Here is a 27,168-nt window from a genome sequence, read left to right on the forward strand (position 1 = left end):
AAGCTGCATGTACCTGCAAAAATCTATCCAAATTATTGATCGTCTATCAAAAGAAGTCAAATCACGACTGCTGGTATCAGGGTGAAGCAGCCGTGAATATTCCGAATGCTCTTTCAAGCTCAGGATATTGTCTTTGGATGCAACAAACATTGATAAAAAATTAGATAAAGTATCATTTTTTTTTTTCGTTTTTTTCCTCAAAGAAAATGACAGAATCTTTGAGCTCATGATGGTTTTTTGTCCGGACAAACTTTGACTTATAAACTAACTGTTTTAGCAGAATTTATAAACAGTCGAATATAGAGTTCGGGCACAAAATCACATAAGACTGCTCGTATCAGGGCGAAGCCCTGAATGTTCCGACTGCCTTTTAAGGTTTATAGAGCAGTAATAACATTTAAAAAATAAATTTATTAAAATGAAATTTTTTTTCTAAAATTTGAAAAGTTTTTGAAAATCATTCCCCCACACGCCATATCAAGTACAAAAGGATAGATTTCGCTCCTTGTAACAAATCAATTATGGCAAATCAGCTTCTTTCAACCAATATGGAACGATATCTATGACGGATTAAATCTCCGCTTACGCATTAATAGAGCGAAATATATCGCGCGTTAATTGTCCCAAATTGGCCAAACTGGCAAAAATGGCAATCTTTAAACCCCCGTAACTTTACGAAAAATGATTGCAGCTGAAATATCTTTTCAATATTAAGCTCAGGACAACAATAGCTTCCGAATGATATAAAAAACCGTCAAAAATGGCTTGTTAAAAATTCGAAAATTGTCTGAAGAAAAAAAACCCCACCCCGAGCACAATTATTCCGTTACTTTCGTATCGAAAGTCGGAACAAAAACATTTCACTTGTGATCGCTTTTCGCAAAGTAAAAATGGTTTGAATTTGAAACCACTTGGACAAATTTTGAATCATAAAAGCGCGCCGCATTTAGCAGTTTTCTACAGAGCAGAAAGTTTGTAAAAAAGACTTTGGGGTTTTATTCCATCAAAACTGCAGCAAAAACAAATAGTCAACTTGCAGTCGGATCATTGAAGGCTGCACCTTGATTTAAGCAGTCTTGTTTTTCATTTTGTCCACCACACAATGGTTTATGTATACAAGACTGCTCGTATCACTGAAAAATCCTGAATGTTTCAACTGCATTTTAAATGGTCTCGAATATTTTTTAGTTAACTAAGTATTGGCAAGCGTCTAAGATTTCAGATGTTACAATTTGAGTCATGTAGGGAATTTTCAAAACCTATTAGTTGCTTCAATTCATTTTGGAATGTTTTTGCAGTGCGGAATAATTCGCCACGCGTGTAAATTTTAAAACGATCTGCTTAGACAAAATCCGGATGAGTTACTATAGTGATGTGCACAACCGGCGAGGCCCATACAGATCACGAGATCTATTCCTCGAAGGACCATAGTTTTGTAAAATTTGTCTAGGCAAGAAACCATCCCGAGCATATATATTCCTCATTTTCTTCGAAAGTCGGAACAGAACTAATATGCGTCAGGTAAGGCACAAATAAGAGCAACTTTCTTGCCTCAGTTCAGTTTGAGTTGATTTATTTCACGCGTAAAAATTTAACCGGACGGAATACAGCTCGCATTAATATATCAATTTGGCTAATTTGGCAACTTTGAAAACCCATGCAGTTGCAATAGTTGAATATGAACTTTAGTTTTAGCTTGGTTATTGACGACAAAAAATTCACACCCAGAAAACATATTCCGTCATTTTATTCGAAAGAGAGAACAAACAACAAACAAATTTTCAATTGCACTTCATCTTAAAAAAAGTCAAAGTTTTTGAAAAGGTATTGGATTTAAACAAAAAATTTAGTCAAACTGGGGTCAGAAATTGCAAGCTTAGCAACCCAACGGCCCTCATGGAAAGATTGGGTTCATTTGTTGTTTTTGATTATTTTGACTTTGATTTGTTGACTTTTATTAGTTTTTCATGAAAAAACTCAAAAATACCGAAATTCCTAAATCCTATTGAAATAAACTGAAATTAGTCTCAATAAATGCCAAAAGACTTTCTGGGGAGTTCAAAAATGGATTTTGGAATTTTGTGCTGTGTTACTAGCACTGTTCTTTGAGATACAAAATATCGTGACAAATACACTTTTAAATAATGTTTCACAGAGCGTCAAATTTCAAAAAAATATACAGAGCTAGAGTGAGGAAAATACTATAAATAATAATCAGGTTTTTTTTTCTTAGATTGTTATACAGTTGGCTTACATGAGTTTTTTTAGCCTATTTGAAATATTATAGACTTAAGAATTTAGATGAGAAAATTTTTGATACTCAGAATTGACCGTATTTTACGCGTTTTGAGTGTTTTTTTTTTTTCAAAAAAAAAACTGGTGACACTTACGAATGGTCAAAAACCTAAGAGAAAATCTGTGGTTTTGAAAAAATTTTACGTCATCCTCATAAACTGTTTCTTATTTGTTGGCAAATTTTCCAATTTGTATGGCGAACGCCGCAAATCTGTTATTAATAAGCCGACTGCGATAATGCAAATGAAATTTCAACAAAAACGAATATGAACTTAAAACTGTAAATTTTTATCTGAGAAAATGTATGCAATGACATCTTATTTAGTGCAATGATCACAGCTAAATGCCTAAAAGCCCAAAAAATCAAAACCAAAGATTAGGTTGAAGATGACCTTAAACTAAGATATGAAAAAACTGTGTTTCAGTTAGAAAATAAGAGCAGGAGTTGGAGAAAGTCAAATGGAGGTGAAAGATAAAATACCAATTACCTGAAAAAGATATCAACTGAATTAGTTTTTCTATCTTGATCAAAATTGAAGCCCAGTAATATTTTTGAGATTCATCGGCAAACGCTTCTGTAGTAAATAGTCAAAAATGTTCTACCGAAAAAACTTTTCGCCAATTTCGAATTTGGTCACTGACAAATTCTAGAATTTCAAAGACTAAAAGTGTAAATATAATTAAACAAGACTGCTCGTATCAGGGCGAAGCCCTGAATGTTCCGACTGCCTTTTAAAGTTTATGGAGCAGTAGTAACAAAAAAAATTAAATGTAATAAAATAAAATGAATTTTTTTTTTTTAAATTTGAAATCTTTTTTATATGAAACCATTCCCCCACACGCCATATAAAACACAAAAGAATAAATTTCGCTCATTTTATCAATTCAGTTATGGCAAATAAGCTTCTTTCAACCGTTTTGGAACGATTTCTAAGACGGATTAAATCTCCGCTAACGCGTTAAAAGCGCGAAATATATCGCGCGTTAATTGTCCCAAACTGCCAATCTTTAAACCCTCATAACTTTACGAAAAAAGATCACAGGTGAAATATCTTTTCAAATTTAAGCTCGGGACAACAATACCTTTTGAATGATTTAAAAAATTTCCATTAAAAATGGCTAGTTAAAAAGTCGAAATTTGTCTGAAAAAAAGCCCACCCCGAGCACAATTATTCCGCACAAATATTCCATAGGTACAAACAAGTTCTCGACAACGATAACTGCTATTTTCTCGGTTATTGATCCTATCTCCAACTTCTTGAACGTCCAGCCATGAATGACAGCACCATCATGCCTTGGACCGTAGTAGTTCTTGAGTTGCTTCCTCGGATGCATCATTCTAAAATCGACGTAGTTGATCCAATTCGAAAAACCCACACTCACTAGTTTGCTTCCCAGCAGAAATACATCGTTAACTCTCGCTTTGAATAACACTTCGCTCGCACCTTGATTGTCTCGATCCATTTTCTTCTTCGTTGTTCGGTCTATTCGTCCAACACTCGTTGTTGCCGAATCCAAAGATCGTTATTCGCTCGATAAAGAAAGCCCACCCAGGAGCGCCAATGTAGATTCTTTTCCGGTGAGTCGTCTCATCTAAGCACGCTTTCACTCTACTCAACTGCCGCAGAGTTTCTCCCCTTTATACCGTGTAATAGCGGGGGACACTAAGACACGATATGATCCACAATCCCGAAAGGGTTATGTTGGTAGTCAGACTAAATCGGCCGATCAAAGGATTACGCAACTTAGGGGTCAACCGGGGTCAAACTTCCATATTCAAGTTTAGAATCCCATGGGGGTCCTACCTACCAAGTTTCATCCATATCCTGTTAATACTTCCAAAGTAATCCCATGTCTAGGGTCCATTATCACTTTTGCCGGGGAAAGGATATTAACACCGGAAGGAGTCACCGGAGGGGTTTCAATCATAGGGGGTCTTTTTCCGGGGGTGAGTTGTAGTATCTGATGCGATGCCAATAAAAAACCGATATGCCCTCGCTCATTATTTTGCGTAAATTGCCTACTTCTGGTCTAAGGGGGTGTTTTTCCAAGTGCTAATAGCTTCCGGACCAACAGCCGGAATTGGTTCAAATTATAACACAAGATGTATCTTGCCACTACCTATCATCCCTCCAATATTCAGCTCCATCATCGGAGGCCGAGAATCGACTTCCGGAAGTTAGGGGTGGGTTTGTTTACATAGGGCATAAAACCGGAATTGGGGGTCTGGGGGGTTTGTGTTTCCAAACTTAAGCTCCCCTTAACTATGCCTACAACAAACTAAATTTTGAGCCCACTACCGCCGCTAGTTTCCGAGTTCTGATAAGGCCAATTACACTTCCGGGAACCGTTATCACTTGGTGCCGGGGATCCGAGGGTTATGGATTTTTGCATGTCCGGGTCAAATCATCTCTAGTATCCATCCTATGAGTTTCATAAACCTAGCCACTGTAGTTCCCATTTGGGGGGGGGGGGGGGGGGTTTGCGGTTTTTACTCCCTCCGCTTTCTCTGCCATAGGAGGGACTATATCTTCTAAGATTGAACTATTTTGAACTTTACCCTCTGTTTGCTGTACTATTTAACTTGATGACGAACCAATCTTACGCTCAGGTTACTATAGCATGTAATACAGTAGAATCACCAATTCTACAGTCTTCCCTTCTAGTTTAGTATTCACCCAAATAATACTAATAACAATGATTAAGTCACCGTTTTTCTATGAAGACAAATAACCAATCTAACACCTCAACCTCGACTCTTTGTCTAATGTCTAATCCCTCTTTTAACACCATTTTTTTCTTTTTTTGCTTAACTAGACTTTCGCTTTTTCTGCTATACTATACCGCCTTGCAGTATTCTCTAATTATATATTCCCTATAGACCCGGTACTTGCACCATTGTATACGTGTTGCGACGCAGCGAACCACGGGCTTCAGTTTCCGTAGGCTCCTACATAATCAATTCATCTATGCTAGCACCAAGGGTTGCTTCCTTGAGTGAAGCAACTAAGAGTTTAAGAAAAATTTTAAACGCGTTGTGAAATATCTCCACCATTCTATCGAAACAATAGTTTATACTACCAAGATTTTCACTGAGTTTTATCCGTCTTACTTGTATTCGGCTTCCCTGATTCTTTCGCATTCTGCATCGATATCTTCTTTTTCATCTCAATCGTTTCCTCGTCCAGCATGATCGTCGATGTCTTCGGTAGTTTCTCAAAAACTACTGGTGTCGGCTCAATTAGATTGCTCTCGTGACACAGCGCTCTTTTTCCGTGGCTCACGAATAGTTTGTGACACTCCGCAAATCCCTGAGCACTCAGGACTACATCCGAATCGAGAACTCGGTTACTGACAACGATCAACATGAAGGTTCCCTCAAAGCTACCGAAACAGACTCTTGTTCTGATGTATTCGAGGGCCTCGACCTTTCTTTATTTTCCATTGAATGTTCCTTTCAACTTTCCATTGAATCTCCGGACAGTGTCTTCGCACCCGAGGGGTTCAAGCAAACCTTCGGATATCAAGTTGCAATCTGTCATATTGTCAATCTCAATGTCCACTATTTCATCACAGACTCTGCCCCAAGCGAAAGTTCGTCGGTTGTCAGCCCATTCAGTTCTGGGTGCACCTAATTCTCGTGCCGAGACTCTCGGACCGGCAGGGTGGGCTATACTCTTCTGCAACCTGCTTTTGTCCAAGGGCCCATCTCTTCCAGCAATGGCATCGAAGTACCGCCTGCATGAATACAGCGCCGCTGATAGTCCACCCTGATTTCTGATTTTCTCTATAGCGTGCTGAGACTGATCAACATAGGTACGAACAAGTTCTCGACAACGATAACTGCTGTTTTCTCGGTTATTGATCTTATCTCCAACTTCCTGAACGTCTAGCCATGAATGACATCACCGTCATGCCTTGGACCGTAGTAGTTTTTATGTTGCTTCCTCGGATGCATCATTCTAAAATCGACGTAGTTGATCCAATTCGAAAAACCCACACTCACTTGTTTGGTTCGCAGCAGAAATGCATCGTCAACTCTCGCTTTGAATAACACTTCGCTTGAATCTTGACTGTCTCGATCCATTTTCTTCTTCGTTGTTTGGTCTATTTGTCCAACACTCGTTGTTGCCAATCCAAAAATCGTTTTTCGCTCGATAAAGAAAGCCCACCCAGGAGCGCCAATGTAGATTCTTTTCCGGGGAGTCGTCTCCTCTAAGCACGCTATCACCCTACTCAACTGCCGCAGAGTTTCTCCCCTTTATACCGTGTAATAGCGGGAGACACTAAGACACGATATGATCCACAATCCCGAAAGGGTTATGTTGGTCGTCAGACTAAATCGGCCGATCAAAGGATTACGCAATTTCCCCCTTAATTTAAGCTCTTTTCGGCTCTCCTCTCGTGCTTCTAACTATCTCAGCAAATCGTGGGCACAAGGATTAAATTCTCAATCGCAAAGGAAATAAATCAATTTACAAAGCCCTGAATGAGCTAAATACTATTTAGCAACTTCTATATTGAAGCCCGCGTCCCGTTCCGTTCAATCGCTTGTCAGTTTTCGGTTGACTCGATTCCAACTCGCCTACTCTAGCAGAGCAGCGCCACAACTAGTTCAACCCGGTACTAAACTCGGGTTCCAGCGCAACTCGCTCGCACAACTGTCTCAACTGGGTACTAAACACGGCTTCCAGCGCAAGACGCTCACTAGCGATAATTGTTCTCTTCTCTGACGAGAACCAACTACCCTTAGTAGTAGCTGACACTAATCTGACTCTTAAAGTATCTCCGGTACCCTCCAATTCCTTATCTTTCTTTACACATAGTTTTACTTAAGTCACGCGATTCCCTATCAGTCCTGACATCCGCCTAAATCACCCCTCCGCACATGTTTTAAGACTATATCCCTCCTCCTGTCAACTCTGCCACGTGCCAACTTCGGTTTCTTTCTATCAATCTTTTCACACTTATTGGATATCCAGTATGCGGTAGCTGTCACAATTTGACCATGCAAACAAATGTCATACGATTCTAATCAACCAATTCCCGAACTCTGTTTACTTCAGCTCTCGAGTTCAACTAACCTCTAAACCATGCTATGTTTACCCAGTGATCCTCCCAAGGTCTTTTTTAATTATCCCAATAACGTTCCGACCTCCCAAGGGTAGGGGGAGGCCCTTTTCATGGGTAGCTAACGAATTTCAGGCATCTAAATTTTCTATCTTAACTCTATTCCAATCCCAACCTTCTAGCTATCAGGGTAAGGTATTTCGTCTATTAGGTGTTAAATTAAACCAAAAAGTCACCTCCGGAGAGCCAAGTAAATTTCCCGTCCATTTAGGAAATTTAACTCTCATACCGCGGTCTCGTTACAATCAATTTCCTCTGGGACTACTTTTCTTTTACCCTGATTGATATTCTATTAATAGCGCATTCGCCAAGCTAATTTGAACCCAATGCTTGCCAAGTTCACTCTAAATTAAATCCTCTATTCCGAGGTTGCAATGTAAAAACTATATCTCTATCAGCTTCTGCTGTAGTTCCCAATATATAAGTTTGCCTCCCAATTTTTAGCAAGGTGACCCATTCTCATTTCCAGGGGTTGGGCTGGGAAATGCGCCACTTTGCGGTGTTATTATTGGGGCTTTCCAGGCAAGTTTGGGGTCAAAACGCCCAAAGGTCAACTTAAGGTCAGCCAGGGGTCAACCGGGGTCAAACTTCCATATTCAGGTTTAGAATCCCACAGGGGTCCTACCTACCAAGTTTCATCCATATCCCGTTAATACTTCCAAAGTTATCCCATTTCTAGGGTCCATTATCACTTTTCCCGGGGAAAAGCTATTAACACCGGAAGGAGTCACCGGAGGGGTTTCAATCACAAGCGGTCTTTTTCCGGGGGTGAGTTGTAGTATCTGATGCCACCATGAAATCGATATGCCCTCGCCCATTATTTTGCGTAAATTGCCTACTTCCGATCTAAGGGGGTGTTTTTCTAAGTGCTAATAGCTTCCACACCAACCGCCGGAATTGATTCAAATTATAATACACGATGTATCTTGCCACTACCTATCATCCCTCCAAGATTCAGCTCCCTGCAATCATTAGAGGCCGAGAATCGACTTCCGGAAGTTAGGGGTGGGTTTGTTTACATAGGGCATAAAACCGGAAGTGGGGGTCTGGGGGTCTGGGTTTCCAAACTTAAACTCCCCTTAACTAGGCCTACAACATACTTAAATTTGAGCCCACTACCGCCGCTAGTTTCCGAGTTCTGATAGAGCCATTTACACTTCCAGGAACCGTTATCACTTGGGGCCGGGGGATCCGAGGGTTGTTGATTTTTGCATGTCCGAATCAAATCATCTCTAGTATCCGTCTTATGAGTTTCATAAACCTAGCCACTGTAGTTCCCATTTGGGGGGTGTTGCAATTTTTACTCCCTCCGCATTTTCTGCCATAGGAGGGACTATATCTCCGAAGATTGAACTATTTTGAAGTTTACCCTCTGTTTGCTGTACTATTTAACTTGATGACGAACCAATCTTACGCTCAGGTTACTATAGCATGTAAAACAGTAGAATCACCAATTCTACAAACTCAGTAAAATCTTAGTGTCAAAGTAGGGTAGGAGAAATTTAGTGTCAAAGTAGGATAGGAGCTACAAAAATGTTTTGACTCATTAGAAATAGCAATCAGTTTGGCATATACTGTTAGGGTTAAACAATAGTTTTACCTCGAACTTTAACTTTTAGCAATAGGTCTGTTTGACTTTTAGCACTAGATAATGCATGATATTTCCCTAAAAAAACAGAATTTTGATTAAAAATTAGTCAAATAGAAATCAAGCATTTTCAAATAAGTTTTGAGTTTTTCTAGCTACTTGAATGGAGTGCTCCTCAGCTTGATTGATTGCCGGCGTGTATTCTCTTTCTCGGACTGTCTTTGATTGCGTAAGTCTCTGCTGAAACCTTCTCAGAAAGTCTTATCGGCTCCCCGTAAACTTCCGTCAGTTTGGTGGCTCTTTAGGATGACTTGATCAATTTTTTCGACTTATGTGACCATGTGTTGACGTCTACTTTATGGCTTTTGTTCAGCATAGACGTTTCTCCTGATGTCGCTCTACATGGTCCCGCTCTTGGCGGAGATGAATACGAAAATACGACTTCCGGAGGTGGTGGCGATAGAAAAATAGTTAATGCTTTGTTTGAACTGATACCAACAACTTTAACCTGTTGCGAGGCGCCGATACTTTTGTTGGGAGGCCACTGATTTCAATCGTCATCCTCTGACAGTTTCTGAGATGTTCTCTCCCTTCAATGCCTTTTCAACTGTGGTTTTCTGCTCGCATTAGGGTAGCATTTCTTGAGGTAGATAATTTGAGGAAATCTTGGTTTTTCTGTTCCAGCTGTTTTTTTTTTAAATTGGCCCAATCTCTAGTAGTCGCCAGCCTCTCCAAAACTTTGTACGGCACTGATGCAGCTTATAACTTGTCAATATTTGCAGCTCTCGCGTACTTGAGGCTACAGTCTCTGAGACAACTGAAACTTTGTGAGAAAACCAAACACTGAGTTTTGTTGCTTCTGGCGAAGTGATTGGGGAGCTCAAGTTCAGAGAAACTCAAAAAGTCTCTGCTAACACCAGAGAACATGCGATACATTTGCTGCAGCAGACACAACGAAATGGTAAGACCATATGATAATGTGTCTGGTCTCGGCATTTTGACGTTGCGTCTGCTGTAGCAAATACATACCATGTCCTCTGGTGTCAGTCAAGACCTTTTGAATTTTTCTGAACTTGAATGTGCAATTAGTTTGTCAGAAGCTAAAAAAACTCAGTGATAAGTTTTCTCACTAATTTTGGGTTTTCTATCAAATCTCACAAATTACTAAAGACTGTTTAGAAATAGTTTGTGTTCTCAACTGAATGTCGGTGAAGATAATCCATAGTGTAATGTTTGTTTCAAAATTCAAAAATTGAGTCTAGCATAATTTTTTTTCGAATTTTTTATGCTTGTTTTGATCTTTTGACCAATTAAGTGGCTTTGTGATCTTCCATCTATGGAAAAATCTAGAATATTCTATGTTCCCTAAAAACTTATCTCACAAAAGCTAACTTTAAAGCTGCCTCTTGATCAGTTTTCTTATCCTTGATCAATTTTGTTATCTGGTAACTTATGAAAACGAATTTTCAACATAATCGTGGCAGTTGCAGATTTAGTGATCATCACCGATGGGTACTTAGAAATCCAATCGTTAGCCACTAAACAGCCACTATCTTCTAATAAAAGGCCAAAAAAACGAGTTAAACTTCTTCATTCGGTTTCGACTGATAAATGAACAGTTTTGAAGTTCAATTTTGAATTCAGACGGCATCGCTTCTTGCCATCTGTGACTCCTATTAAATCTTGCTGTCCCAACTTTTCCCAATATTCGTAATATGACTAGCTTCTGTTTGACCACCACCTATCTCTCGATTAGTGATGCGACCTCTAGAACAGTGCCGAAGAAGGTATCATTTTCGAGAATGCATTCCAATCCTTTAGCACGATTGAGGTGCACGCATTTTTCTGACTTATTTTTGCGAATAAGTCAACGTCAAATTAGGTTAGTAGTTCTGTTATAAACCATTGTCACCAGAGGCTTTGGTCAGTTTGAGCAAACGTTTGACGTTTCAGCTGTCACCAAAGTTTTCCTGTTTTTTTTTGAAAAGGTCTTTTCGAGTCTCCGATTTACCCAGTAGTGTTCTTCTGTCATCTTTCGCAGTCTTTACTAGCATTTTTTCTCTAGCAACGCTTATGGCGAATTTTTTTCCAACCTTTTGTTTTCCTGATTTGCCTTGATCTTCTTAATGTTTTTGTGACTGTGATGTCTCTTTTTGTTTTAGTTGTTCATTTTCAAATAACAGAAAAAGTTTTTTGATAAATTAGATACAATTTTCTAGTTGCGACTGTCTTTAGCATCCGGGTTTCCAACTGAAAATAGATAGATTATTTCAACGCAAGCTCATTCATTTCAAACTTGCTTTTGGTTTGCTCAGATTGTCATTGCATCTAGTAGCGCTCTTTGTATTCACTTGTTTCAACATCAATTTATAAAAAATATATTTAAAAAAATATAATCAAACTTGACCAGAAATAGTTGATCGTTCAATGAAGGTTCTCGGGCTTCAAAAACTGAATGAGGAGATAAGTAATCAACTATTTCTAATATCAACCCTGGAACAAGTAAAGCGTGTTTTAATCATATTGTATCTCTTTGTCTGCTCAGCGATTACTCCAGATTAAAAATTTTTTTTCGTTTAGTTTCTTGTTCAGCGCTGAAAAATTGCTTTATGATAAGATAGATTATCACATCTGATCCCAAATAAAGGATTTCTATAATTTCCAACAAAATTTTTTTTTGTAGTTCAAGTTCGTTAGTGCTATATTTGGATCATTGACACTTCAAAAATTGCAATGCCAATGCAATTGGTACCCATAATCTTTCCCTTTGTAGTTTTTCTAAGCAAGATTTTGAGCTTTGTGATTAGCGTTGCGTTTTTTATTAGTTTTTCTTGAGACATTTTTCGATAAAATTTTGATAAGATTTTGACAAACATTAACGTATCAGCGAAGGTATTTTCGATATTAATTTTAAATCCTTGAGTTCCTACGCTTTTGTTGTGTTGTTGAGCCTTATGATGAAATAAAATGTCGTCGAAATAGCAGATGACTTTGATCAATTTGTCTAGCGTAGAGTTCATTGCTTTTTGAACTTTTAAAGGCATTTCTGTCAATCAAAACCAGATTTGAATCTGTACGTCCTAATTTGCTTTCGGCATATAGAAACAATGATCTAGTGGTTAACTATTCCGACTTTCGATACGAAAGTAACGGAATATTTGTGCTCGAGGTGGGTTTTTTTTTCTTCAGACAAATTTCGACTTTTTAACTAGCCATTTTTGACGGAATTTTTTTATATCATTCAAAAAGTATCGTTGTTCTGAGCTCAAATTTGAAAGGATATTTCACCTGTGATCACTTTTCGTAAAGTTATGGGGGTTTAAATATTGCCATTTTGGCCAATTTGGTACAATTAACGCGCGATATGTTTCGCGCTATTAATGTGTAAGCAGAGATTTAATCCGTCTCAGAAATTGTTCCGAATTGGTTGAAAGAAGCTTATTTGCTTTATTTGATTTGTTACAAGGAGCAAAATCTATCCTTTTATTCTTTAGTTGGCGTGCGGAGGGATGATTTTCCAAAAAAAAATCAAATTTCAGAAGAAAAAAAAATCATTTTATTTTATTACATTCAATTTTTTAAGGTTATTACTGCTCCATAAACCTTAAAAGGCAGTCGGAACATTCAGGGCTTCGCCTCGATACGAGCAGTCTTGTTGTCCTTTCTGGCAGTTCGTATAGGCTTAAAGCGTTTTTAGATCTAAAAGTGACAAGACTGCTCGTATCAGGACGAAGCCCTGAATGATCCGACTGATTTTGAAGGTTTATGGAGCAGCAGTTATAACATTAAAACATTATATGAAATAAAATAAAATGAAAAAATTTTTTCCTAAAATTTGAAATTTTTTATGAAAATTATCCCCCCACACGCCATATAAAGTACACAAGGATAGATTTCGTTCCTTGTAACGAATCACTTACGGCCAATAAGCTTCTTCCAACCAATTAAAAACTTGAGGAAGACTTTATCAGATGATTCTATCGCTCAATTATATCAGTTGTCTATCGCTCAATTATATCGCGCGTTAATTGTCCCAAAATGGCCAAAATGGCAATATTTAAACTCTCATAATGTTACAAAAAATGATCACAGGTGAAATATCTTTTCAAATTTAGGCTCAGGACAACAATACCTTTTGAATGATATTAAAAAACTCTGTCAAAAATGGCTAATTAAAAAGTCGAAATTTGTCTGAAGAAAAAAACCCACCCCGAGCACAAATATTCCGTTACTTTCGTATCGAAAGCCGGAACAATAACCAAATTTCTTTACATAATTCGAAAGCTATTGTTGTCCTAAGCTTAAACTTGAAAAGATATTTCACCTGTATTCTTTTTTCGTAAAGTTACGGGGGTTTAAAGATTGCCATTTTGGCCAATTTGGGACAATTAATTTGGGACAATTATTATAATAACTTTACAAGACTGCTCGTATCAGGGCGAAGCCCTGTAAGTTCCGACTGCCTTTTAATGTTTATGGAGCAGTAAAAACCAATAAAAAAACTAAATGTAATAAAATAAAATGAAAAAATTTTTTCCTAAAATTTGAAATTTTTAATAAAAATCATCTCCCTACACGCCATACAAAGTACAAAAAGATAGATTTTGCATCTTGTAACAAATTACTTATGGCCAAAAAGCTTCTTCCAACCAATTTGGAACGATTTCTAAGACGGATTAAATCTCCGCTTACGCGTTAATAGCGCGAAATATATCGCGCGTTAATTGTCCCAAATTGGCCAAAATGGCAATCTTTAAACCCCATAACTTTACGAAAAATGATCACAAATCACTGTTGAAATATCTTTTCAAATTTAAGCTCAAGACAACAAATATTTTTGAATGATGTAAAAAAAATTCCGTCAAAAATGGCTAGTTAAAAAGTCGAGATTTGTCTGAAGAAAAAAAAACCCACCACGAGCACAAATATTCCTTTACTTTCGTATCGAAAGTCGGAACAACAAGATTGATCGTATGAGGGCTAAACCCTGAATGTTCCAACTGCGTTTTAAAGTTTTTTTGGAGCCGTAATAACATTAAAAAAATAAATGTAATGAAACAAAATGGAATTTTTCGTCTAAAATTTGAATTTTTTAAATAAAATCATCCCCCACGCGCCATATAAAGTACAAAAAGATAGATTTCGCTCCTTCTGACAAATCAATTATGGCAAAAACGCTTCTTTCAAACAATTTGGAACGATTTCTAAGACGGATTAAATCTCCGCTTACGCGTTAATAGCGCGAAATATATCGCGCGTTAATTGTCCCATATTGGCCAAAATGGCAATCATTAAACCCCCTTAACTTCACGATAATCACAGGTAAATTATCTTTTCAAACTTGAGCTCAGGACAACAATACCTTTCGAATGATAAAAAAACTCTGTCAAAATGGCTGGTTAAAAAGTCGAGATTTGTCTGAAGAAAAAAAAACCCACCCTGAGCACAAATATTCCGTTACTTTCGTATCGAAAGTCGGAAAAATAACCAAATTTCTTTACATAATTCGAAAGCTATTGTTGTCCTAAGCTTAAACTTGAAAAGATATTTCACCTGTATTCTTTTTTCGTAAAGTTACGGGGGTTTAAAGATTGCCATTTTGGCCAATTTGGGACAATTAATTTGGGACAATTATTATAATAACTTTACAAGACTGCTCGTATCAGGGCGAAGCCCTGAAAGTTCCGACTGCCTTTTAATGTTTATGGAGCAGTAAAAACCAATAAAAAAACTAAATGTAATAAAATAAAATGAAAAAATTTTTTCCTAAAATTTGAAATTTTTAATAAAAATCATCTCCCTACACGCCATACAAAGTACAAAAAGATAGATTTTGCATCTTGTAACAAATCACTTATGGCCAAAAAGCTTCTTCCAACCAATTTGGAACGATTTCTACGACGGATTAAATCTCCGCTTAAGCGTTAATAGCGCGAAATATATCGCGCGTTAATTGTCCCAAATTGGCCAAAATGGCAATCTTTAAACCCCATAACTTTACGAAAAATGATCACAAATCACTGTTGAAATATCTTTTCAAATTTAAGCTCAAGACAACAAATATTTTTGAATGATGTAAAAAAAATTCCGTCAAAAATGGCTAGTTAAAAAGTCGAGATTTGTCTGAAGAAAAAAAAACCCACCACGAGCACAAATATTCCTTTACTTTCGTATCGAAAGTCGGAACAACAAGATTGCTCGTATGAGGGCTAAACCCTGAATGTTCCAACTGCGTTTTAAAGTTTTTTTGGAGCCGTAATAACATTAAGAAAATAAATGTAATGAAACAAAATGGAATTTTTCGTCTAAAATTTGAATTTTTTAAATAAAATCATCCCCCACGCGCCATATAAAGTACAAAAAGATAGATTTCGCTCCTTCTGACAAATCAATTATGGCAAAAACGCTTCTTTCAAACAATTTGGAACGATTTCTAAGACGGATTAAATCTCCGCTTACGCGTTAATAGCGCGAAATATATCGCGCGTTAATTGTCCCATATTGGCCAAAATGGCAATCATTAAACCCCCTTAACTTCACGATAATCACAGGTAAATTATCTTTTCAAACTTGAGCTCAGGACAACAATACCTTTCGAATGATAAAAAAACTCTGTCAAAATGGCTGGTTAAAAAGTCGAGATTTGTCTGAAGAAAAAAAAACCCACCCTGAGCACAAATATTCCGTTACTTTCGTATCGAAAGTCGGAACAACAAGACTGCTCGTATCAGGGCGAAGCTCTAAATGTTCCATCTGCGTTTTATGGTTTATGGAGCCGCAATAACGTTGAAAAATTAAATGTAATGAATTAAAATGAATTTTTTTTCTAAATTTTGAATTTTTTAAATAAAAATCATCCCCCACGCGCCATATAAAGTACAGAAAGACGGATTTCGCTCCTTGTAAGAAATCAATTGTTGCAAAAAGCTTCTTTCACCCAACTTGGAACGATTTCTACGACGGATTAACTCTCCGCTTACGTGTTAATAGCGCGAAATATATCGCGCGTTAATTGTCTTAATCTGGTCAAAATGGCAATCATTAAACCCCCTTAACTTCACGATAATCACAGGTGAATTATCTTTTCAAGTTTGAGCTCATGACATTAATACCTTTCGAATGATATAAAAAAATTCCGTCAAAAATGGCTGATTAAAAAGTCGAAATTTGTTTGAAGAAAAAAAACCCACCCCGAGCACAAATATTCCGCTATTTTCGTATCAAAAGTCGGAACAAAAAGTACTTTTATGATATTTGAAAAAATTTAGTACGAACAAAAACAAGTTGGAGTTTCACTGAAATTAATTTTTTTTTTAAATTTCCGCGTAAAAAAAGTTCCGTTAAACCACTCTGCAAAAAGCAAAAAAAATTCTTCCTTGGCTTTAGGCTCCTTAAGTTTAATGATTCCAAAACTCAGCTTGATACTTCAACAAAAAACGCCTTCCTCAAAAGTTTTTTTCAAGCTCTTTTTGTATCATCAACTTGTTCTATCTGAAATTCACTTCAGTTTGCTGAAAAAAAACATGTAGCGCCAAAAAAACAATGAGAAGGTTGTATAAAAGTTCAAATAAAAATTAATTGGAAGTTTTTGATTAAGAGCGCAGTCGCATGAACGACGGTGGCATGATTTTTTGATTTCTTTCAAAATTCTTAAGAGTTCACTTCACAAAAATCATATTTTACCGCAGTTATAACTTTGACAAAAAAAGCCGAAATGCCGTTTTTGGATACATGCATGTACCGATTTTACAGGCGATTGTGATAATCGCTAAGCCACATGACCTGATACTTTAGGATAGTTTTAGCAATCTAATCCAAAGCAACACTTGTTATAAGAAGTGTCAATTTGCATTGACTTGCTACGGCTATTGTGAGCAATGAACTTGCGGTTGAGCAGTGAACTGAATTGATGTCTGGTAATTTCTTTCCAGAAATTGTTTATTTCCAAACTAAGAAAGAAGTAGATCGTTTCTGTATAAAAAATACAACAAATTTGGCTAAGCAATCTATATAACATTTATATCTAGAAAAACAGCTTAGGCTGGGTACGGGTGTAAAAAGTTTTGACCAAAATTTGCGTTTTTCGGCGTGCGCTCCCCCTCAAAATTGAAAATAAGTTTTGCCGAATCAGTTGAACTACATCTTTCCCTCTCACAATGACTAATTCAGCTATCTCCTCCCAAGCATAAACATCAAATGACCTTATCAAATCTGAGCAGATAATTGATGCGTAAATAGCACGCAATCAATTGACCGACTTAAGTGTATCGAGAAAAAGACAAAACAGGAACTAATAGAAAAAAAATGTTTTTTTTTTCCAAATTTTATTTGGGCGATCATTGATCCGGGGAAAGCAAGGTACCAAGTTTGGTGCTCTCGCATTGTATCCAAGTTTTCACTGCAGCACCTTATTAACGACGTACGTAATAGCACGTTTTGCTTCGTTCAGAGCAGAAAAAATGTCCGCCTTCATATGTAACTGTTTTGGCGTTTTTCTTAATTCTGAAACTAGTTTCGAGTTTTTGGTAAGTATTGGTGTTCCAAATTCGTTTTGAGAATCTGGCGCATGACTTCACATAAATCAAACTATTTCAAGTGGTTTAACAGACGTGCCTGAAGTATTTTTGGGTTAGAAGTCTACTTTTTGAGGTCTTCGGGACGCTACTGACGAGTGGCTAGCTCTCACAAGTATAAATTGAGATGCCTTCAGGCTCGTGATGATGAATAAAACTTTTGTTCTGATTTCATTGAAATTTCATTTCTTTTTAAAATGAGTGTTACACATTCACTTTTGTAAGATGAGAAAATGCTTTTTTGTTGAAAGTAAGAAACATTTTGTTAACAGGATAAAAACCTTATACCGAATTGTAGGATAGAACTCGTTAAAAAAGGTAAATAAAGGGCTAGTTTGTCATGCTCGGTTTCAACCGGTCTAGTCTATTTTTTTAATCATCCAATTACTGAACGAGACGGAACTCGCTCAATCGAAAAACTATGCGCATATCGATTGCTGTTCTTTGATGTTAAAAAAGTTCTTTGATGTTAGAACATTGAAAGTATGCTTTGCTGTTTTTTTTTTCAAGGGCTATGTTAACTTTCAAGAACGTTTTCCCTTTTAAGATTATTATTGACAGAATTTTTGTCTAAGCTAAAAGAAGCCGGAAAAAGATGCGAGTAACTTGAAAGGGTAAATTTGTCTCTGTTATTTCCTTACAAAATTCAATTAAAAAAGATCAGCTCGAATTTAATGAAAAGAGTGTGGTTATGACGTAGGTTTTAGTTAATATGCTAGCCATGAAGCGGTCAATCACTGCCGCTTTTCTATATTTTCATGTATTTTCTAGATCTAATAAATCATAAGTCTGTCTGTCACAATCAATTTACATGTGGCCATCGCCAAATTGGCGGCCATTTTGGTGAACTTTAAACCCCTAACCATGAATTTAGAGAATTTTCGAGAAATTCTTTTGAGAATTTTCGAGCAATTATGTGTGCTCAAACTCGTCAAACTTTGCATGCTTTTCTGAATTTTTGTGGTACAAAAGAGACAAAGAAAAAATGTTGCCTCTAAACCTAACTTGTTTCAACCCGCGTCCAGACAATTCGGCCAAAGACAATTCAGCCGATTTGAAATTCAGACAATTCAGCCAAAAGTATGCAGACAATTTAGCCAAAGACAATTCAGCCAATAATAGTGACCGCCGCAGTCGCGCCAACGTGTTGCGAGCTTGCCAACAGAGGGTAGGACTCTATACGAAATTTAGAGCCGGTTATCTCCGGCGACCTTAAACCGAGAAAAAAGTCCAATTCCGATATTTTTTCTTTCGAATCTAGCGTTATGTAAAACTGGCTGAATTGTCTCATGCTGAATTGTCTGTATACTTTTGGCTGAATTGTCTGAATTTTAAATTGGCTAAATTGTCTTTGGCCGAATTGTCTGTGCGCTGTTTCAACCATTGGATTCACTTTTTTTTGAATGCCAAAAAAAATCAATTACTCTTATCAATTTCCATTTTCCGGATTTCACTAGGCTCTGTAAATTTCTGTTGCGTGACCAAAGTCAAAATTGAAGTCTCAATAAATACAGGGTAAAATCGTGTCTCGTCAAGTCTCGGCTTCGCTTCTACCTTGCCTCGCCAACGTTTAACTGAAAGTTTCGAAAGATAAAGCAAGTAATATTAGCCTTTTTTCAGCCTTTTTAAACAAAGCAAGTAAAATTGTTCTCCTGGTAGTCTTGAGTTCAATGAGGTGCTTGCTAGGCGATGGGTTTTCCTCTTTGCTTCCCGCCTTTGTTTTTCTGCAGATTCTCAATACCTCTGCTCTAACTTTCATCTAATTGTTGTTCGGACTTTCGATACGAATGTAACAAAATGTTTGTGCTCGGGGTGGGTTTTTTCTTCAGACAAGTTTCGATTTTTTAACTAGCCGTTTTTGACGGACTTTTTTAATATCATTCAAAAGGTATTGTAATCATGAGCTTAAATTTGAAAAATATCTAACCTTTGCTCATTTATCTTAAAGTAATGGGGGTTAAAAGATTGCCATTTTGGCCAATTAATTAAAATTTTGGGACAATTAACGCGCCATATATTTCGCGCTATTAGCGCGCAAGCGGAGAGTTAATCCGTCTTAGAAATCGTTCCAAATTGGTTGAAAGAAGCTTTTTTGCCATAATTGATTTGTTACAAGGAGCGAAATCTATCTTTTTGTTCTTTATATGGCGCGTGGGGGTGATGATTTTTATTTAAAAAACTCAAATTTTAGAGAAAAAAAAATTCATTTTGTTTTATTACATTTAATTTTTTAATGTTTTTACTGCTCCATAAACCTTAAAAGGCAGTCGGAACATTCAGGGCTTCGCCCTGATACGAGCAGTCTTGTCTGGATTTAGAGTTACAAAGAAATTTAATTCGTAAGGATTTAGGGCAAACATCCGATATATCAAACATTGAACTTATATAAAGATTATGTAAGAATCTGTCGTTAAAAATTCAAAAACAAGCCAGCTCAACTATCCGATTCCCAATCTAGCCGACGTTTGGTTCAAGCAGGTCTCCGTTGGCTTTTATTTTATGCAGAGTCTGACCCTCTATTGGCAAGCTCGCAACACAAAGGAGCGACTGCTGCGGTCTTTATTAATTGGATCAAAACAGCATTTTTTAAGCGAACGTTAAAAAATCGGATCTTCGCCCTAAATTTTGGAAGCAGTTGGAAAAAAGCTGTTTTTCGGATGTTTGCTACATCTTTTGGTTTTTCGGATGTTTGACACATCTTTACACGATACCCAATTTGTACAACCAGTTTTACCAAATCAAATCAATTGAAATTAACGTGAAAACTTGGACCTATAATCAACGTGCAAAAATGGATTTTTTCGAACATTTGATCATTTATAAAATCAAATTGCGCAAATTCAGCTCATATGTTTTTTGTATTATATGCATCGACAAAAATTTTTACTCCCTCTTACCGTTTTTAACAAGAGTTTTTTCATGAGAAGGAGCAATTGAGTTTTTTTTTCAATTGCAGAAAAAAACTGCTTTTCATTGCATAAAACAGTGTGGCTAGGTGCTTATTTTTCAATTGTTTTTTAAAAAACCATTTCCATACTTTTAAGCCCAAACCAAAATGTTGCAGGTGATGATAAATTCAAATCAAATGATTAAGGCTTGTTTTATTTTATACTAGTAAAATTTCCATCGGGGAGCAATTAACGCTGCAATGAAACTCTTTTTTTTCGATGTTGTCTTTCTGTACGGATTATTGTTGCAACTTTTGAAAAAAACTGCTAAAATTTGCACGCTGTGGATTTGTTTTCCAGGCAATTTCTAAAATTAATGAAATATAACAAAAATTGTTGATTGATCTAAAACATATTGATGTTTTGAGCCGCAAATAAAGCAAAACAAGACTGCTCGTATCAGGGCGAAGCCCTGAATGTTCCGACTGCCTTTTAAGGTTTTATGGAGCAGTAATAACATTGAAAAATTAAACGTAATAAAATAAAATGAATTTTTTTTTCTAAAATTTGAAATTTTTTAATGAAATTTTTAATACGCCATTTAAAGTACAAAAAGATAGAATTAGCTCCTTCTACAATCAATTATGGCAAATAAGCTTCTTTTAAGATGGATTAACTCTCTCCGCTTACGCGTTAATATCGCGAAATATATCGCGTTAATTGTCCCAAATTGGCCAAAATGGCACTCTTTAAACCCCCATAATTTTACAAAAAATAGTCACAGGTGAAATATCTTTTCAAATTTGAGCTCAAGACAACAATACCTTTGGAATGATAAAAAAGAAAAATGGCTAGTTAAAAAGTCGAAATTTGTCTGAAGAAAAAAAACCCACCCGAGCAGAAATATTCCATTACTTTTCAAATTTGAGCTCAAGACAACAATACCTTTGGAATGAAAAAAAAAGAAAAATGGCTAGTTAAAAAGTCGAAATTTGTCTGAAGAAAAAAAACCCACCCGAGCAGAAATATTCCATTACTTTCGTGTCGAAAGTCGGAACAATAACATTATAATATTAAATGTAATAAGATAAAATGAAAAAAAAAATTCTAAAATTTGAATTTTTTTAAATGAAATCATCTCCCCACACGCCATATAAAGTACAAAAAAATAGATTTCGCTCCTTGTAACAAATCAATTCAGGCAAATAAGCTTTTTTTAACCAATTTGGAACGGTTTTTAAGATGGATTAAATCTCCGCCTATGTGTTAATAGCGCGAAATATACCGCGCGTTAATTGTCCCAAATTGGCCAAAATGGCAATATTTAAACCCCCAAAACTTTACAAAAAATGATCACAGGTGAAATATCTTTTCAAATTTAAGCTCAGAACAACAACACTCTTTGAATGATGTGAAAAATTTCCGTCAAAAAGGGCTAGTTAAAAAGTCGAAATTTGTCTGTAGAAAAAAAAACGCACCCCGAGCGCAAATATTCCGTTACTTTCGTATCGAAAGTCGGAACAATAGTTGTTTTTGACAAACACTTTTTGCTGACTTTTCTTATTTGAGCTCAAGACAACAATACCTTTGGAATGATAAAAAAGAAAAATGGCTAGTTAAAAAGTCGATATTTGTCTGAGGAAAAAAAAACCCACCCGAGCAGAAATATTCCATTACTTTCGTGTCGAAAGTCGGAACAATAACATTATAATATTAAATGTAATAAAATAAAATGAAAAAATATTTTTCTAAAATTTGAATTTTTTTTTTATGAAATCATCCCCCCACACGCCATATAAAGTACAAAAAAATAGATTTCGCTCATTGTAACAAATCACTTATGGCAAATGAGCTTCTTTTAACCACCGACTTGAAACGGTTTTTAAGATGGATTAAATCTCTGCCTATGCGTTAATAGCGCGAAATATATCGCGCGCTAATTGTCCCAAATTGGCCAAAATGGCAATCTTTTAACCCCCAAACCTTTACGAAAAATGATCACAGGTGAAATATCTTTTCAAATTTAAGCTCAGAACAACAACACTCTTTGAATGATGTGAAAAAATTCCGTCAAAAAGGGCTAGTTAAAAAGTCGAAATTTGTCTGAAGAAAAAAAAACCCACCCCGAAAACAAATATTCCGTTACTTTCGTATCGAAAGTCGGAACAATAGTTTTTTTCGACGAACACTTTTTGCTGACTTTTCTTATTTGCAGTTTTCAATTTGAAATTTATAAGGGGCACAAAGTTTCCATTGCTCAATTTGAGCAAATTGTAGTTGGAAAACAATTTTGGCTGCAAAATTACTTCAATTTCATTGAGGCCCAACTTCATGATTTAAAGATTGTGTCAAATTAAGGAATTTGCCTATGTGGTCCGTCTGCTGCTCAGTTTGTCTTCTCTACTTAACTTGATTTCTAGCATTTGCGATGTGAGTCAATTTATTGTTCCGGCTTTCGATACGAAAGTAACGGAAAATTTGTGCTCGAGGCGGTTTTTTTTTCTTCAGACAAATTTCGACTTTTTAACTAGCCAATTTTGACGGATTTTTATAATATCATTCGTAAGGTATTGTTGTCCTGAATTCAAATTTGAAAAAATGTTTCACCTGTGATCATTTTTCGCAAAGTTACGGGGGCTTAAAGATTTCCATTTTGGCAAATTTGAAACAATTAACGCGCGATATATTCCGCGCTATTAAGGCGTAAGCGGAGAGTTAATCCGTCATAGAAATTGGAGAAATTGTTCCAAATTGGTTGAAAGAAGCTTATTTGCCATAGTTGATTTGTTACAAGGAGCGAAATCTATCCTTTTGTACTTTATATGGCGTGTGGGGGATTAACGCGTAAGCGGAGAGTTAATCCGTCTTAGAAATCGTTCCAAATTGGTTGAACGAACCTTTTTGCCATAATTGATTTGTTAAAAGGAACAAAATCTCTCATTTTGTACTTTATATGGCGTGTGGGGGGATGATTTTCGTTAAGAAAATTCAAATTTTAGAATTTTTTTTTCATTTTGTTCTATTTCATTTAATTTTTGAATGCTATTACTGCTCCAGAAACCTGAAAAGACAGCGGAACATTCAGGTCTTCACCCTGATACGAGCAGTCTTGTTTCTTTGCAGGTTCCTTGAGCGATCTATCCAATTCCGAAATTTTTTTGTCTTTTGGTTTCATACACTTTGAAGCCTTTTTTTAGCTTCAAGCTTTAAAAAAGGAATAATTAGACTGTCTTTTCTTCCTGTCGCTGTTGCTCGGTTAGCCGTAACTGTTCGGAAAACTTGCTCTAGCTAATTGATAAAGCTATAATTTACTCAGCTGATGTTTTTAGATGTAAATCAATGTACTATAATGCTCCGAGAGTTTACGATCAGGAGGTTGCCGAATGAACAAGAGAAAGTTTGTGGTTTAGAGTTTTTGGTTAACTTATTTTCTAATTTTCCAATTTTTTTCACCAAACTTGAAAAAAGGTTGTACCAGGACAAAACTATAAAAATCGGAAAAACTTCCCTATCAGAATTTGCTTGCCATAAATTTTGTTTATGAAGCCTTTCTAAAACTGCTGCTCAAACCATTCATGCGACCACCATTTTTTCAAAAAATTTGATTTCCTCTACAACAACAAGCGATTTTCAGTTTAAACATGAGGTGTTTTTAACGAGTTGTACTAATTTCAAAAATAAGTTAGAAACAGCAGCAAAGTTGATTGTACTTTTTGCATGAGAAATGCTGGTTATTCAATTCATACTGAAAAAAATAACTCCAAATTTTGTTGAAATTTTTTTCGTCGCAAAAAATAATTTCTTTGCAAAATCAATTATTTACCCAACAAAAATTTTGCTTCCAGAATTGTGATTACTTGCTGTAAGGTGTTCCATTCAGTCTTTATGTACGAAAAAAATAAATGCCGGACTTTTTTATGTGGTTAAATAAGGTAATCGTATGTTGATTTTAGATACACCTGAAGTTGGTTAGATACTCTTAAAATCAGTCCACAAAAAGACCAGACTTACACGCACTCAATTTTTTTGAAAAAGAAGTTTTTTAGTCGTTCGCGAAAAAAATTTATGTAAAATTTTTGATATAACTACAGATGAAATTCCAGAAAATAATTTGGCGAAACGCCCATAGCAGTTTATCTGTGTGGAGTTCTTGTCACCTAACCAGTTGGTTTTCTCATCAGAGAAAATGTGTCTTAGGAGTAAACACAAAACATAAAGTCAAGCACAACCAGTCAATAAATTTTACTAAGGGAGAAGATACAGGTCTCGTTAGTTTCATTTTAAGAAAATGCTAGTTGTGCACTTCCATGGGTAATACATCCTTTAATTTTCGTGCGAAATTGTCTCAAAGTTCTTGTCTCAAGTGGGTTGTTCTCAGCCCGTTAGTAAACGCTAGTTCCGTCGCGCACCCAGTGCCCATGGATTCTAATCGGTTATAATGGATTCTCGAGACAAAAATCAATCCATTATAATCTATAACAGATGTAAAATTCAGACCACGAAATCGATTATATTGCATTATAATCGATTGTTTTTGAAAAAAAAATCCATTATCATCCATTAAAATTGATTAAAATCTAAAAATTTTTTGGCACTGAAATCGATTATGTTTGCCAAGACACTCCATTAAAATCGATTATTTTTGAAATGCAAATCCAATATAATCCATTATGATCGATTCGATTTTCAGCACTAAATTCGATTATTTTTGCAGAAATTTTTAATATTTTGCAGAAAGTTTGCAAAATGTACGCTAAGCCTTTTAGTAAACGCCATGTCTCAACATCACCTCTCAGGTTTTTTTACATCCCCCTAACTCAAGAGGGGGCGGTAAACTGGGGGTGTAAATCAGTAACCCACTCCCCAAAATCAACAAATAAATAACCCACACTGTGTTCAACTATAAGGGGGATGGGGTGGGCAAATGGCAGTTGTGATAAACTGGCAGGGGGGGGGGGGTTGGGTAAACGGGGGAGGGGATTTAGTAAACTGGGAGAGAGGGTTAAACTAAACTACGGGGGAGGGTGAGGTAAATATAGGGGGGTTCAATCAGAATAGATAAGACAAAAAAACATACAAATTTTAATGTGAAATGTAACATTTTATGAATTTTATGAAACGTACGTAGCAACTGCACTAAACAGGAGATGAGATAAGTTTGAAAAAAGTTGTAAATTTTATCAATAACGTCTCGAAAAAATCCATTATAATTAATTATAATCGATTATAATGGATTATATTGGCACAAAAATATAAAGATTATAATCCATCTTTAATGGGTTGTAATTGATTTTAATGGATTATATTGACACAAAAAATTTTATGATTATAATCCATTTTTAATGGATTATAATCGATTAGTTTGTAAATTTATAGATACTGACCATATTATGACAATATAATCGATTATGATCCATTAGCGCTCGGTGCGGGGTAATATTTCACAGGAAGTTAATTTTTACTGTTTTTTGAGGTATATCTCAAGGAAAATAGTATAGCTAAATATTGAACATCTCAGCATTTTTTCATGGATCATTTAGAAGAAATCAGAGCTAAATTTCAAGTCTATCTCAGAATTTATTCTAAGACTTTCAGCAGCGTTGTTTTTTTTAGCCTCATCCGAATGAGAGAGTTAGCTTAAGTACTTTCTAAAATTTGGATAGTTAAGATTTGACAGAAGCGCCCAGACTGAGAGGTAACAGACACGCATAGACTCCTCTAGGTCGACCGCAACTTCCGGACAGATTCCTTTATTTTTGCTAAATTTGAAAGGTCGAATTTTTTTCAGGACGTCCAATTTGATAAACTTTGAAGCCATTTTTAGCTGGAATCTTTACCAGTGCTAATGTTTTGCGGGATCATCCGGGTTTTTTACCACTCAGTTCATGGTAAATTATGATTCGTCCCATTCAGGTTAAGTTATCAATACTTAACCAAAAAGAAAAAAAGGCGCTTTTACACCTTAGACAAATAAATTTATCCTCACCGTTTCATTTAATTATTCAAACTACCAGAAAAACACTTGAAAACTAGAAATTAATCAGAAAATTGAGACCAAATTATTGGAATGGGTTAATTTTGCTCTCATGATTGAAGAAGTTTACTAAAAATTAACATATTATTTGAAATAGGTCTTTGAAACTTGTTAATGCTTTCTGAGTTAGGACCGAGTTGGTTAACTCATAGAGTAATTTCGGATAGGGTACACCGTCTGCTCGTCACGCTATCTTATTTTCGGCCGGATAGATTCGTGCAACTTCTTAGTCTAATACCGATCCTAATCTTACTCTTATACTATCTAGTCTCAGGTTGTTTAACTAGTCTCTGCTAGGCTCAATAGATCTAGGGTATACTGGTTTATTGCGGCTGCTGAAGTGCTCGGGAGAGTCCAACTAATTTCTAAGTTAAATTCAAATCTCTCTGGTGCTGAAATTACAAGTAACTTCAGCACTTACAAATAAGTGGGTTGTTAGTTAGATGGATCATGATTGGTTAATATTAAATACTTTACATTGGTAAAATATCTAATTTATCCAATCATAAAATGTAGTTTAGATCAGGTTCCACCCATCCGGGTTTTACAGAGTTTTTTAGAATGGTTCTTCTGCAATTCGAAGGATGGATGATGGACGTTGGTGTTTGGCGAACATCATATTTCTTCTGTTTCCTTTTTGTTAAAGAAGTTCCAGGAAGC

At 36.0% G+C, this 27,168-nt stretch overlaps 1 protein-coding gene across 1 annotated transcript in view; it reads right to left on the reverse strand.

Annotated features, from left to right (window-relative positions):
* LOC134844455 (uncharacterized) overlaps nucleotides 1-27,168 on the reverse strand; it is a 114,234-nt gene that overhangs the window by 51,415 nt on the left and 35,651 nt on the right. The gene's annotated exons all lie outside the window — the stretch shown is intronic.

Source organism: Symsagittifera roscoffensis, chromosome 4, assembly GCF_963678635.1.
Source record: "Symsagittifera roscoffensis chromosome 4, txSymRosc1.1, whole genome shotgun sequence".
NCBI classification, from domain to species: domain Eukaryota; kingdom Metazoa; phylum Xenacoelomorpha; order Acoela; family Convolutidae; genus Symsagittifera; species Symsagittifera roscoffensis.